At 41.2% G+C, this 15081-nt stretch overlaps 1 pseudogene; it reads left to right on the forward strand.

Annotated features, from left to right (window-relative positions):
* The first annotated feature begins 14375 nt into the window (after positions 1-14375).
* On the forward strand, positions 14376-14484 carry LOC134405209 (5S ribosomal RNA; annotated as a pseudogene).
* The last annotated feature ends 597 nt before the right edge of the window (positions 14485-15081 follow it).

Raw genomic sequence — 15081 nt, forward strand, 5'->3', positions numbered from 1 at the left:
GTCCGCAAGGGATCATCACATTGATGTGAATGAATCGGTTTAAGCATTACTGTATTAGATCTGGATCGTTGAACATTATTCCTGAACATCATCTGTGACCTCAACATCACTCATCTTTCTACAGTTTACACATAAACATAACATTTATAAAATAAATAAAGGTACATGTAAGCCTATGCGGCAGGGTCTTGCTATTTACTGTTTTACTCTGTACAGCACCATGTACATTGATGGTGCTATATAAATAAATAAATAATAATAATAATAATAATAATAATAATAATAACAATAAATGTTCTGAATCTAAGCAATGTGGCTACTTCCTGAATTCCAAATTAACAGAGCAGCCCTATGATGTTTACTCAGAAGTAAATCCTACTATGTTCAGTGTAGCTTACTTGTAAGTAAATGTGCATAGGATTGCAGCCCAGCTGTTTCAAGAGGAAGATTACAGTGGTCAGCCAACCAAAATACTGAGAAAGGTCAAAGTATTAGAGCTAATATCATAAATCACAGAACAGTCAGGCATTACAATTCTGACATATCATAGTCATGACCAAATTATAACTGTGGGAAGAAATTATACTGAATTAGCCCTTTCTTGACATGCTCTAAAGATTGTAATTTCATGGTATTTGGATGCCATTCCCAGGACCTGCCGGTTTTCTACAGTTCTGCAGTCGTGCTTTCTGTTATTGTCAGGAGAATCTAAATGTTTCTGGAAAATTAGAAAGGATGGGGGTGGGAATAAGATGGCAAGATGTATCAACAAATTATTCTGTGTGATGTATCATCACAGCATCTTTAAAACGTTAGTGTTTTCTTGACTCGACATTGCGGTAATCATGGTAATACTTAATAGGAATACGCTGTGTATTTGTGGTGTGTGACTGCTGTCCATTACTGAAATAGCTACACTCCACTGATATGTTGAACTTGCGTGGCCTGCAACAGCAGGTGGGACTATATTATTATTATTATTATTATTATTATTATTATTATTATTATTATTATTATTATTATTATTATCTCGCCTTTTGCCCAATGCTGGGCCTCAAGGCGGCCTTACAAAGTTTAAAACATACATTGGGGGGCGGGGAACCAAAACCATTAACATTTAAAATACACAACAAAATTATAAGACATTAACATAGATGGAGGGCCAGATTATTCTCCAAAGGAACAAAAAAGTTTTAGCCTACTTCCAAAAACCCATCAAGGAGGGAGCCAGCCTAGCTTCCCCAGGAAGAGAGTTCCAGAGCACTGGAGCAGCCACCAAGAAGGCCCTCTCCCATGTTCCCACCAAGTGTGCCTGTGAAGATGGTGGGACTGAAAGAAGGGCTTCTCCAGAAGATCATAAAGCACGGGCAGGCTCATAAGGGAGAATACATTCTTTCAAATAACCTGGACCTGAGCCATATAGGGCTTTATAGGTCATAACCAGCACTTTGAATTGTGCCCGGAAACAGACTGGAAGCCAGTGGACCTGTTTTAACAGGGGAGTTGTGTGCTCCCTGTAACCAGCCCCGGTCAACAATCTGGCTGCAGCTCTTTGAACCAGCTGGAGTTTCCTAACACTCTTTAAAGGCAGCCCCACGTAGAGCGTGTTACAGTAATCCAATTGGGATGTAACTAAGGCAATCAGGATGTCCTCTCAGAGTGCAGGACACGGAATAATGGACTCAAGTTAAAGGAAGCCAGATTCCAGATGGACATCAGGAAAAACTTCCTGACTGTTAGAGCAGTGTGACAATGGAATCAGTTACCTAGGGAGGTTGTGGGCTCTCCCACACTAGAGGCCTTCAAGAGGCAGCTGGACAAGCATCTGTCAGGGATGCTTTAGGGTGGATTCTTGCATTGAGCAGGGGGTTGGGCTCGATGGCCTTGTAGGCCCCTTCCAACTCTGCTATTCTACGATTCTATGATTCATGTGTCACCGTGGCCAGGTCCGACATCTCTAGGAATGGGCGCAGCTGGCGCACTAGCTTTAACTGTGCAAATGCACTCCTGGCCACTGCCGAAACCTGGGCTTCCAGGCTCAGGGCTGAATTCAGAAGTACACCCAAGCTGCGGACCTGTGTCTTCAGGGGGAGTGTAACCCCATCCAACACAAGCTGAATCCCTATTCCCTGATCTGCCTTTCGACTGACCAGGAGCACCTCTGTCTTATCTGGATTAAGCTTCAATTTGTTCGCCCTCATCCAATCCATTACTGCCAACAAATACCAGTTTAGCACAGAAACCACTTCCTTGGAATTGGGTGGAAAGGAGTAGTAGAGTTGGGTGTCATCAACGTACTGGTAGAACCTCACCCCACAACTCCGGATAACCTCTCCGAACGGCTTCATGTGTATGTTAAATAGAATGGGGGACAAAACAGAGCCCTGAGGGACTCCACAGGTCAACGGCCAAGGAGTCGAACAGGAGTCCCCCAGTACCACCTTCTGGGTCTGTCCATCCAGGAAGGAATGGAGCCACTGTAAAACAGTTCCTCCAAGACCCATCCCAGCAAGGCAGCCCAGAAGGATACCATGGTCGATGGTATTGAACGCCGCTGGTCCAGCAGAACCAGCAGGGACACATTCCCCCTGCCAAGTCCCGGCGAAGATCATCCACCAAGTCGACCAAAGCTGTTTCTGTCCCATAACCAAGCCTGAAGCCAGATTGAAAAGGATCTAGATAATCCATCTCATCCAGGAATCCCTGGAGTTGGGAGGCCACCACACGCTCCAATACCTTGCCCAAAAATGGGATGCTGGAGACTGACCGGTAGTTATCCAATACAGTGGGGGCCAAGGAGGGCTTTTTCAGTATGGGTCTTACCACTGCCTCCTTCAGGCAGGCTGGGACCCTACCTTGGTGAAGGGAGGCATTGACCACTCCGCTTACCTACTCGGCCAGTCCCCCTCTGGCAGCTTTTATAAGCCAGGAAGGGCAAGGATCTAGTATACATGTGGTGGCTCTCACCAATCCAAGCACCCTGTCCACATCATTGGACTGTGCAAATTGAAAGGTATCCAATAATACTGGACAAGCAGGTGCCAAAGTTACATCCACTGGGTCTGTATCAACAATAGCATCCAATTCAGAGCGGATCCGAGCAATTTTGTCTGCTAAGTGCTGGGCAAATTGGTCACAGCAGGCTGTTGAAAGGTCTGGAATCACTTTTGGGGGGCTAGAGTGTAGAAGGCCACTGACCACCTGTAACAGCTCTGCTGGACGGCTCTTTGCAGATGCAATAGTGGCAGAGAAAAAAAGTTTTTTCGCTGCCAGAATTGCCACAGAGTAGGCCTTCAAATAGGCTCTAGCCTGTATACATACATTTGGAGGACTGATGCAAACACACATATCTGGCCACATCAACTGGTAGCACAGATGGGAATTAATTCTGGACGTTTACAGCCATTTGAGCAGCACAATTCCAGTTTTAACAATCCCCAGGTAGAAACCTTTTCCTGAGTGTAGATTTGCCTTGATAAAACAGGGCACATTAATTAAACCAAAGTCTAGATAAAGTCAACTCCAGAACAGAGTGCCTAAGAAAATATCTTAATTTGTAGTGAATGGATCAGTAGTCTGTGGATCAGTGATTTTCAGAACTCCCCACTACACCGAACACTTGGTGTGTGTGTGTGTGTGTGTGTGTGTGTGTGTGTGTGTGTGTATGTATGTATGTATATATATATATATATATATATATATATATATATATATATATATATAGAATATTATTGGAGTATCTGTGCCTACTCAGAAGGAATCTCCACAGAGCCCTCTTCTAATATCAGTGTTTGATTAATATCACAGAGTTATATCCAATGGGATCCTTCTGTTAATGGAAGGCTCTGTGATTCAAGGATGGCTTTCATATGTGGAATAGGGAGGGAATGATTTCTTTTTCTTTTTTCCCCCAGATTCATCTCCCTCTTGCAAGAGGGTTGTGGGACCCTTTGGAAATTGGTGAGGTAGCACAGAGGAGCTGCAGGGGGAAGAGGGAAACTGGCAAAAATCACACCTCTCCCCGTTCCACTGATGGAAGTTCCCATTTGATTAAAGATAACAACACACTGATTACAGCCCTCAAGTGACACATCTTCATATGCAATGGGCTTCATACATGTGGTTGTTGTGCAGAGTTTCTGTGCAGTTTTCTGCTGAAGGGGTGGATGCTAGTTAGTTGGGGGGCTCAGGAGATTTTTATTTATAAAGCACCAGAACACTAGAAAAAGTTTCAATGAAAATCCACACCTCAGAAAGTTTGAGAAACTCTGGTATAAAGTGATAGTATTTTATTTTATGCCTTTCTCTTAGACTGTTTGTGTAGGGATTGGGAATAAATCTGTTCAGTTTGCAATTCAGTTTGCAATTTAAGGAAAACTTACCTAATTTTGTACTTGCTAATCAATATATGAACCAAAATTCATTTACCCTCCAACATTTGCATTTCACCGAATTTTGCAATGGAATTCTCAGTCCAACAACAAAAACTGAATACAAAATGTGCATATTAGTAAAATAATGTACCAAAAATATATTTGGAAAAGTACCTGCAAAAGAAAAGTGTCTTTTTAGCTGCATACCAAAATGCTGATATTATGTAAAATGCACACAAAAATAGTTACAAGTTTTAATGGAAACTTTAAAAAAGAAGAAGTAAAACCCTCAAAATACAGGATGAACTGAATGTAAGATTTGGGAAAGTTCTCAAAGTTCGGGATGAACTGAATTTAAGTATGGAGATTTGAGAAACTGAGAGAAACCAACATGGACAGACACCTCCCTCCCTAGTTTTGTGCTCTGGTGCTGATAAGACTCCTTTGTTCATTTGGGGCAAGGGACATGGCTCAGTGGTAGAGTACATTTGTTGCCTTCAAAAGGTCACAGGTTCAATCCCTGGCATCTCCAGGTAGGTAAGGAAAAGACCACTGTCTGAACCTGGAGGAGACCTGCTACTGGTCAGTGTTGGCAATACTGGTTCAAGGAGGTGGTTACCCATGTACTCCATTTAAGTCAATTCTTATAAGAAAACAATACTAGTAGAACATGAACAAGAAACTACTAGGACTTCAGTCTCATGGGAGTTCTGTTATTGGGAGGCAATAAAATTTGACATCATAAAAATGTATATCGTCTTTCATTAAATTATTACCAGATTTTGTACTGTTCACACTACCCAATAGGTTGAATGGTTTATTTATTAAGTCCAGAGTTACTTTGTGATTATATGCAATGTATTCTTGTATAAAAGAATACAGTATATGTTTCTGGTCAGGAGATTATGGTCCCAAGTTATGGTCTGAAAGCACATGAGACAGCCACCTTGTTGAAGCTAAACAGGTCTGGGTCTAGTCAGTGCTTGCAGGGGAGACTAACCAGGAATCACAGGTAGCCACCTTAAGTTCCACAATTGAAGAAAAGTAGGATATAAATGTAATAAATAAATAATAGATACTATCAAATTGAGGAGGTGAGGGTGCAAAAGGGTTTGATATGCCATTTGTCACTGCTGGGTCATTTGGTTCGTTACAATGGTGAGGTGGGGGTATATAGGACCCACTTGTTAAAATTAAGTAAAAGTTGTTGTACTATCATCCTACAAAGTTGAAGCTGTACTTGTTAGTGCAAAGCCATGCCCCAAGGGTGTGATTATCTCCTGATAACCATGGCTCCTTCTTCTGCCTTATTGCTAATTAATTTAATTAATTAAGGAAACCTTTCCCCAAGTGGACTTGATTTAATATGCAGTATGTAATTAGCATCTCTTAGAAATGTAGATGAGATCATTTTCTTTACAGTTACACATGCAAAGACAGAGCCACACAAGACATGGAGCTCGTTTTCGTAGGCACTGTGCATCGCCGTTTACTGCTTTATATAAGACATAAAAAACGAGGGAGGCTTTGATGGGATTATTTAGACAAGAAACGTACACGCACGCTACACTCACAAGTTGGGGTGTGCTTGTCAGCATGGGTTCTGAGGAAACAGCAATGGAGTGAAAAACATTTACAGTAATAGGCTGACTGCCCATGATATGGGACTAATATCACAGGCTGGCATCTCAATCCGTCATTCAGATACAATGGCTATTTCTTCCTTTTGGGAAAACTAATCCTGGCCACCCGGAATTAGAGCTCATGGGCACTTCTTTGTACCTAACATTCAAAACTGTAGCAGTAGCCAAGAGCACTTCTCCTGCTCTTTGTGTAAAAAAAAAAGGGGGGGAGGGGGGAGGCTCAATCTTTTTCTCAGACACAGGCTAAGAGAAATTGACTGTCATTCATGTCTTTGTAATCTTGAGGCTATATTGCTGTAATGCAATGTACCAGGGACTGCCCTCCGTGACTTTTCACTAGCTTTGCCTGCTGCAGAATAGACTAGCAGCACGGCTGCTAATGAGTTTGAAGTAGTGATGGACGAAAGCCTCCTCCCCTTGCCTCGTTCTCCTTGGATGGCGCCCTTGGGAAATAGCTCTGCTCATTCCAAACCAAGCTGAGTTAAATTGGACCCCGGTGCACTTCTGACAGGGGGGACGAAGGGCTCTGTTTTCTCCTCCCCCCACCAAACCCATCAGTGAACCATAAAAACTCCTGCCTCCTCATCCAATCACAAGTTTCCCTTCCACCCTTCCACCTCCAACACCCTACCTCACCTGCTTGCTTTTTGGCCCCATAGTCACCATAGGAAGAGAGAGAAAGGGTGGTTTCTCTCCCCTCTCTTTCAGTGCCTGGTACCATCCCATATTCTCACTGGCACATTGTTTTAACTGTTTTAACTGCATCTATTGCTTTTAAATTATATATTGTTTTAACTTGGATTATGGTTTAATTTGTTTTTAACTGTGTATATTTATTGTTTTATACTGTATGTTTTTATCTGTACGCCACCCTGAGATCTTAGTGATATAGGGCGGGATATAAATATTTCAAATAAATAGATAAATAAATAAATACTTCCTGCTGTTACAGGAGCCAGAACTATACGTTTCTTTTAAAAATGTACCTTTAATGTGTGTTTTTTATTCTGTTTTTATTCTTTTATTCTATTTGTCCACTGCTCTGAAATTCTTGAATGGGGAGCAGTTTTTAAGTATTGTAAATAAAAATAAATAAATAAGAAATGCTGAGTAGGTTAGAGATTCCCATGTAGGATGAAGGCAAATGGGAGGGTGCCATGGAAAGGCTTGGATGCAGCTGGCGAGTTGAACAAGCCATCTGTGGGAGGAAAGGAGGAACTCAATTCTTCTTTGACTTGGATTCCGATCCAAACTGCAAATGTTTGCCTTGTCTGTGAAGCAAACGTTATGGGATTTGTATTCTGAGCCAAGGAAACATGAAACTCAGCATAGAGAAATAAAGGGAACTGTCAATTTCAGTTTCTCCCGCATTCAGTTTCCTCTGTCCCATGGCTTTGAGTACTTAGCTTTTAAACATCTGGGTAAAGGTCACCTCTTTTTTTCTGACAGGCTCCTCCTCTTTATTAGCAGTATGGCAGGCATGTACATCATGGTCCTCGCCATGCTGGGAATAGGTGCACCTGCTGAATTGGGCTGGTTCGGGTGGGTGAGAATTTTATAACACCTTACCAAAATTCACAATGCTATTCACATCTGGAAGAGGAAAAACTGTGTGTGTGTGTGTGTGTGTGTGTGTTTTAAATGATTGTGGGAGAAAGCAAAACTGACAGATTTAGCCATCCCTAGTATTCAATCACTCTTTAAAAGGCAGCAGAACCAAGCTAGGCTTGGGAAGTGGAGGAAAGCAAATGGGGATAGTGCTAGAATGCCCTTTCTTTGGAACTCCCTGCCCCTGGAAGCAGGGTTGCCACGAGGACCTGGCTGGATCCAGGAGCCCAGTGGACACCATGCATCCGTCTCCCCGGCCCAGCCAGGTGCTCCTCTTGTGAGCATGGATGCCCCCTGAGTGCCTGCAAGGCGCCAGCGAGTGCTCGGCAGCTGCCCACTCATGCACTGAAATTGCACGCTTCCCCCTTCCTGCATCAATGGTGGCTGTCACTGACACAACGGGAGGGAGTGCGCATTTCCAGGGGTCTCCGTAGATGGTGCCTTCCCTCCCTGGAACAATGGCGCTCTTAAAGGCCCCATTGACTCAAGGGTAAAGATGTGAATGCTCCAGCAGAGGCTCACGTAGCCCAGTGAGCAGGGGTGGAAGCTAGCAGCAATGGGGCACGTGCCCCCTGAACCTCACACAGGTGAGTTTGCCCACCCCTACCTGGAAGTCAGGCAGCCGCCGAGACTGAGTTGCTTCCAATACCTCCTGAAAACACTTCTGTTCCAGGAAGCCTTTCTTAAATGGACAACCATGCCTTTCAATGGAATTCTGTTTTTAATCATTTTAATACATTGTTTTTATCTTTTTATTGCTGTTCTTCTTATGTTCACCACTCCAGAATCTGTAATTTCATTTTGTATTTATTTGTAGCATTTATATACTGCCAAATATAATAGAATCTCTCTGTTAGATATGGAGCAGTCTACAAATATTGTAAATAAATAAAATTGGAAGAAAGTTGGGCTTCTGATTACAATATTAAACATATTAGGATCCTTATTTTCTATTTTCTGCCTTTCATACTTTTTATTTGTTTTGGGAACAGTGACTCTCTTAGCTATTAAAATACCATTAAAATTATCTTCCCTGCCATGTGATATAAATCGAATTATATTTAGGATGAAATAGATATTTCCATCATCAAAAATTTGAATGAGATTAGACATTTTTTTTATTTACATGCAGCTTGACTCACATATTAGCTGCAGTCCTTCAGCTAATTGTCTTTTTCTAAAGGTGGACCGTCAATACTGAAGTCATTCAAATAGAAACTTAATTCCTACACTACTCAAATAATCAGTAAGGTGCATTTAAAAATATATTCTGCTACTTCGAATCTGGTCATACTCTGCAAATATGTATTGAATACAAATGTCAGAGATCCTAATAAGTAAAGGAGTTTGGGGGGGGGGGGGAAATGAGGAAATAGTTTTAATGTTCACCATATGTTCTCAGGTAGCAGAGCATTATTTTCAGGGGCATATTGAGCATTGATTACCAGAATGCTGAGATTTGGCATGAAAGCAAATGACAGATGTGGGGATTGTGGGAAAGAAAATTGGAATGTGTTCCTTTATGTTGTGGCAATATACAGTAGTGTTTCTTTGGAGAAAATGAAAAGGGGGAAAAATGAATCTGATTATGGACGGTGACATTCTTTTTGATCCAGAAATATTTGTGCTAGGTGACCTGAACGGTCCTTTGAATTTAAATGAAGCACAAAAGAAATTCCTGTTAAGATCAAATGGGATTGCTATAGGGATGGGGATATAGAAAGGTATTAAATACAGATAATCACCTTTTTCAGAGTAAAGACAGTGAGGAATTGTGGCCTATTTTTACAAAAAAAAATATGACTAACTATGGATGATATAAAAATTGCAGTGAATGCTGCTATAAAATCAAAATGATATATTTAACAAATGTTAAAACAGTATAAAAATAACACTATCCTACAATATATCTTTGACATCTTAGGAACACTGATTCCCAAACAGGTTATTTAAGCTAGAACTAACTAACTTCCTAAATATGCCATTGTTACAGACCAGCAACACCCTGTTCTGTGAGTGAAGGAGGAAAAGAATGCAAAATAGTGTGCCCTCACTCTTTTTTGCCCTGGCTTTTCCACTGCCACCAGGTGGAAACCTTTCTTTCTCTAGCTGCCTTCACTAAGTGTGGGATTGGCTATTAGACGTGGGGTGGGTAAGCTAAAAAGAAGAAACCACAACATCTCAAATAACAAAGGTTACATTTTACTGGAGAAAAATGGCAATAGGAACAACTTACAAAATCCTAATACACAGAGAGAGAGAGAGCACAAAATCATTTCAGCTATAGGGTAATAAATCAATCAGGGCAGGATTTACACTACTGCTTTATAACAGTTTATAATGGTTTTGACAACTGTTCGGGAGCAGGACACATTCCATATACCATTTTAAAAACCGTTTTCAAGTGCTGTATCCTGCTTGGTATAGATCTGGCCCAGGGATAAACACATCCAGCTAAGTAGACTGTTTCCTTGTTTTGTCCAGGTCTCTTATTCAACAATCCTCTACTCATAAATCCCATTGAGTTTAATGGGACTTACTCCCAGGTAAGCGGGTGTAGGATTACAGACTTAGGCCTTAGCTAGACCTAAGGTTTATCCTGGGGTCATCCCTGCCTGCTCCCGGGATATCCTGTGTGTCATTTACATGAACGGGGATGACTCCGGGACAATCCCGGGATAAACCTTAGGTCTAGCTAAGGCCTTACTGTCCTGGGTCCAGCTCTCATTCTACCAGTTCTTCAATTCCAGCAGCTCTGAATTATTCTTGAGAAAGAAACCATAGAGGACAACAGGCTGGAGTGGTATAGCTTCAGATTTACCTATCACTTGTACACCCATTTTAACCAATTCTGTGCCCCCAAAGCTTCTTTCTCTATGCTATGCCAGCAAACTCTTATAACCCTGCTTTTACACATATTTAGGAACATTTCAAATGAAGAAAAAAATCTTACAATGAGCAGGGCAAAAGTGGCAGGACCAATATATTCTCTCTCTCTCTCTCTCTCTCTCTCTCTCTGGTACTGCCAAAACCTAAACCTTAGGGGAGGCATTTAAAACTTTTAGAATGGAGGAAACTGCACAAAAGACTGGAAAACTACCAAACGACTGGTGGCTGGAGGAATAGCAGTCGGACCTACTGGTGAACCCTCGAGAGCTGGATTAGGCCCACAGGTGGGCCAGATTTTGTCACAGGGCCTGTGGTTTTGTAACCCTGGCCTACGCTTCCTTTATTTCAGCATTTTAATTTAGTGTGTGTGTGTGTGTGTGGGGTGTATTTTGTTACTGCTATTATTACATAATTGTGAGTAAAAAATCCTTGCCATTTGAATGCAGTTCACTCAGAGATATACCAGTAAATACATAAATACCTACTTCCCACTCCCGTGCTAGGTGCTAACAACTCCTTTTTCAGCGTGTTTTGTCTTTCCAGATAGGAAGCAAAATAAGGGCACTTAGCAGTTTAGGCCCTGGCCAGGCCTGAATGTGGGATAAAGAAAGGGAGTGTGTGTGTGTGTGTTTTAGAAAAGTAAATAAAATTCCCCCAAAATGGCTTTCCCCAAAATGGCTTTCAGTGCCATTTTGGCTGAAATGAATTATTTATATTTAATTAATTCAATCAATCAACCTTTATTTGCAGTCAACAGACCAATATTACAGCATGTAAGTACTCACACATTTATAAAAAATGCATGATGGTGAAAAGAAAGGATACACAATCTGTAAAAATGCTAATCAGTAGATTTAAAGAAATGATCAAACATCCACGAGTGGTCCAATGAGAATAGCCAGATTCAGAAATTTAGCCACTTGCTCAGTAACTGGCTTATTGGTGCCCTGGAGTAAAATAATCATAAGAGAGACTCAGGAGAGGAACCAGAGAAACACTGTATAATAGGACATATTACGTAGGTCTTTCCTGGCCTCTTGATAAAAAAAAAAAAAAAAAACTCAGCATGTTCTTTTCCAGCCTCCATTTTTAGTAGTGATCGGTGAACTCACTGTGGTTCGAATCATAAAGGGATCACCAATTAAAAGCAACTTTTGAAGAAGGCCAAAACAGTTCCCCCTACTGCTGACTGTTGTGAATTGCAGTTTTGAATATGAGAAACAAGCAAAGAAAGGGCAGCTTCAACCAATGGACTGAGTTAAATGGCCCTATCTCTTTCGTATTTCTTTATTTCTTTTCTTTTATGTTCTTATTCATCTAGTTCCATAACACCAACAAAGGTATCACGTTATTAAGCCATGCTGTAGAAAACATTTACTTTAAAGATGAAAGTTGGTAAGTTTTTGCTGGTAGAGGTTGCTTTCCATTTCGATAGGATTTCACTATAATAGTGCATATGCATACACACACACACACACACACACACACACACATTGTTCTCATAGCCATAGTAGCTCCTGCGATTCAGTATTCAGGCTATTTTTACTATTGGAATGGCTCACAACTCATATGTCTGACAACAGTGATATCAGAATAAGTGGCCACCAGAGGGCACTAGAGAATGACAATGTGACAAGAACGAAAGAAAATCGCCAGTTTTTGAACCTGTTTGATAATTTTAGGACCCATGAAAGTGGTTGCATTCTTTTTTTAAGCCTAGCCTCAGAGAAACAAACAACAAGAAAATATAAGCAAAAATATCAGAAATTCCTTTCCTTTTGAAAGGTAAATATGTATGAATATATGAAGGAGCAATGTACTTTTTCTTTTGGAGCAGTGAAAACACAGCTATGGCCTATTACACCTAGTTATGTTTAACTATGAAGAAGGACCTAACACAAAACAATGAGGCAAAACAATACTCTTCTCAAATTTCGTTCCAGATAACATATTCAATCTAGGGTTGGATCCAGGTTTGTGCTTAATCAATGCAAGGGTGGAAGTGGACTTCCCTGCCCTCTTTTTTTACAGCATCCCATGAAAATACTACACAGAGATTCAGAAAACCCTGCTGAACAGAATTAGCTGCGGTTTGGGAGAGGGAGGTGGCATCTTTAAAAACTGGGCAGGGAAATGTCTGAGAATTGAGCCCCTTCAATTGTGGAAGGTCCCTTCCTCTTTCAGAAGGCAGATCCTGGATGCAACCCATAATAAACAGACCCAGCCCATTCCAAATCTAAATGGTTAGATTTCTTCCATCTCTCTTTGCTTTTTTACCTTTCTTGCTTTTGCATTGCTGTTTTGGACCAGATTAGGGTCACTAGGAACGGAGGGTTCTGGATTCATAAACTCCAAACATTCCTAGAAACAATAGCAAAATGCACAGAACCCTACTTATTACTATCAGCAGAGTCTATTTTTGATGGCAATGTGAGTGAAGAGGGCAAGGAATAGTTTTGTGTGGAACAATACTTTATCAGCTTGAGGGTACCACTTGTAACTACCTCAGTTGAAAAAGAGTGCACAGGAACACTAGCTTTGGCACACAGAAGAGGAGATTTAACTTTTTCTGGGGCTAATAGGTACAGAAATGTTGTTTTTTTAGGACTGCAACGTAGAGTAGAAATAAAATTTCCCTGTGCATTGAAGTCCTAATAAGTCCTAATAAAAGATCTTGCTTTGAAGTCCTAATAAAAGATCTTGCTCACAAAAACTATGAGCCTTCCTTCAAAAACAAGTTGTTTTGTAATGTTGTTCATTAACATCGCAATAGAGGTTCGCTGATATCTAGAAACTTCTATTTCCCTCAATATGGCAGGTGTTATGAATATCATTAGTATTCAGACATTGCAGAAGAAATGGTGGACAAGCAATCATTGTATAACAAGGAGTGTGTTTGGGAAACAAGGTATTGAAGAAGTAAACCATAAAATTTTATTTAAACTTGTTTTTCTTCAGCAGGAGACCACGGGGGAAATTTCCGATTCCAGGCTTGTAATAAAAGCACATCTATACTGAAGCTCCAGGAGATTGTACTGACTTATCCTTTAGAAAGCTCTCCAGAGTGAAATTGCAATGTATCTCTCAATTAACAGGAGCATTTTAGTTCAAATGGTCAAGTATCACCTGTGTTCACTTGCTGGGCATCATCATTTCAGGTACAAAACATAGACAGGTTCCTGTGGACAAACTAGCATGTGACCAAGTAATTAAAAACAGCATCCTATTGAATGGAGACAAGGGAGCTACAGTTTTACAGACTGTCATCTTTGGCATAGATAGATTGTTTTCAGTTCAGCGTATTGTCTAAGATTCAGCTATTACGTTATTTGCATAGGGTGGTGAGGATGCACATGTGACATGTACTTTCTTTTCTGTACTTCTAACTTGCATAGGGTGGTGAGGAAGCACTGATAGCCAGAACAGACTTTTCTATGAATGGATGTTTAGCAATTATGGCCATTTCTACACTAGCCCGGTGTAGAGGGAGGGAGGGTGGAGGATCTCACAATATCCTGATCATGAGATCTTCCCCTTAGTCTAAATGCAGGCACGACATCCTGGGAGGAAGGAGAGTGTCATGCCCACCATTTTTTTTTTAAAGGAGCTGAGTGCACATGCGCTCCAATGAAAAGTGAGTATTTTTAAAAAAGAAAAAGCCTTGACCCCAGGACGGGTGGCCACACCTCCTGTGGTCTTGAGACCACAGGAAGAATTGGATTTTCCCAGGGAGTACTTATCCCTGGGGAAACCTGTTCTTGTCCCTCCTTTTTCCCAGGAGTCCCTGTGCATCATTTGGATGCACAAGGACTCGGCTGTGACCAGCCTGCATTTTCAGGCTGGGGTAGAAATGGTCTGTGTCGCCTACGGCCATACTACCTTGAACACGCCCGATCTCGTCTGATCTCGGAAGCTAAGCCTGGTTAGTACCTGGATGGGAGACCGCCTGGGAATACCGGGTGCTGTAGGCTTAAAAAGAAAAGAAAAAAAGAAAAAAGAAATGGCCTGTGTCTCCATTTCCTGGTTTACTCTCAAATGTCCCTCTACACCCAAGCTATGATCCCAATCTGGATTGGGTCCATGTGCCTACTCTTGAGTAAAAATGGTTCAGGGGAGACACACATTTAAAGTAATATTTGTTTTGGCCCTGACATCAGAATTGCAGAAACAAAATCTAGGGAAATGTACAAATACAATGCTGTCTTGTGCGACAACAGTATTTCTTTCTGTAGGCAAATTTTATGTTCTTTGGAGCACAATCTATATTTCATCATAGTTAACTAGTATTGAAATGGGTGTCCTTCATGTATATGCCCTATGGTATCCATCATGTATATGTGCTGACATGGAGTCAAGTGCATTGAAAAAAATTCACCTCAGCTCAATGAAAATCTTGTTGGCCGATAAGACATTACAGGAAGTGCTAAATGGTCTTGCTCATTTCAGGACCTGCCAAAAGAAGTTGCATGGATGAATTACTACCTCCCCTCCTTTTTGCAGTCCTGGTGCACCACCAGAGATGTATGGTCTGTATCACGTATACATATACACTTCTCACTGAAGAGTCA

The sequence above is a fragment of the Elgaria multicarinata genome, chromosome 10 (assembly GCF_023053635.1).
Source record: "Elgaria multicarinata webbii isolate HBS135686 ecotype San Diego chromosome 10, rElgMul1.1.pri, whole genome shotgun sequence".
In the NCBI taxonomy this organism is placed as follows: domain Eukaryota; kingdom Metazoa; phylum Chordata; class Lepidosauria; order Squamata; family Anguidae; genus Elgaria; species Elgaria multicarinata.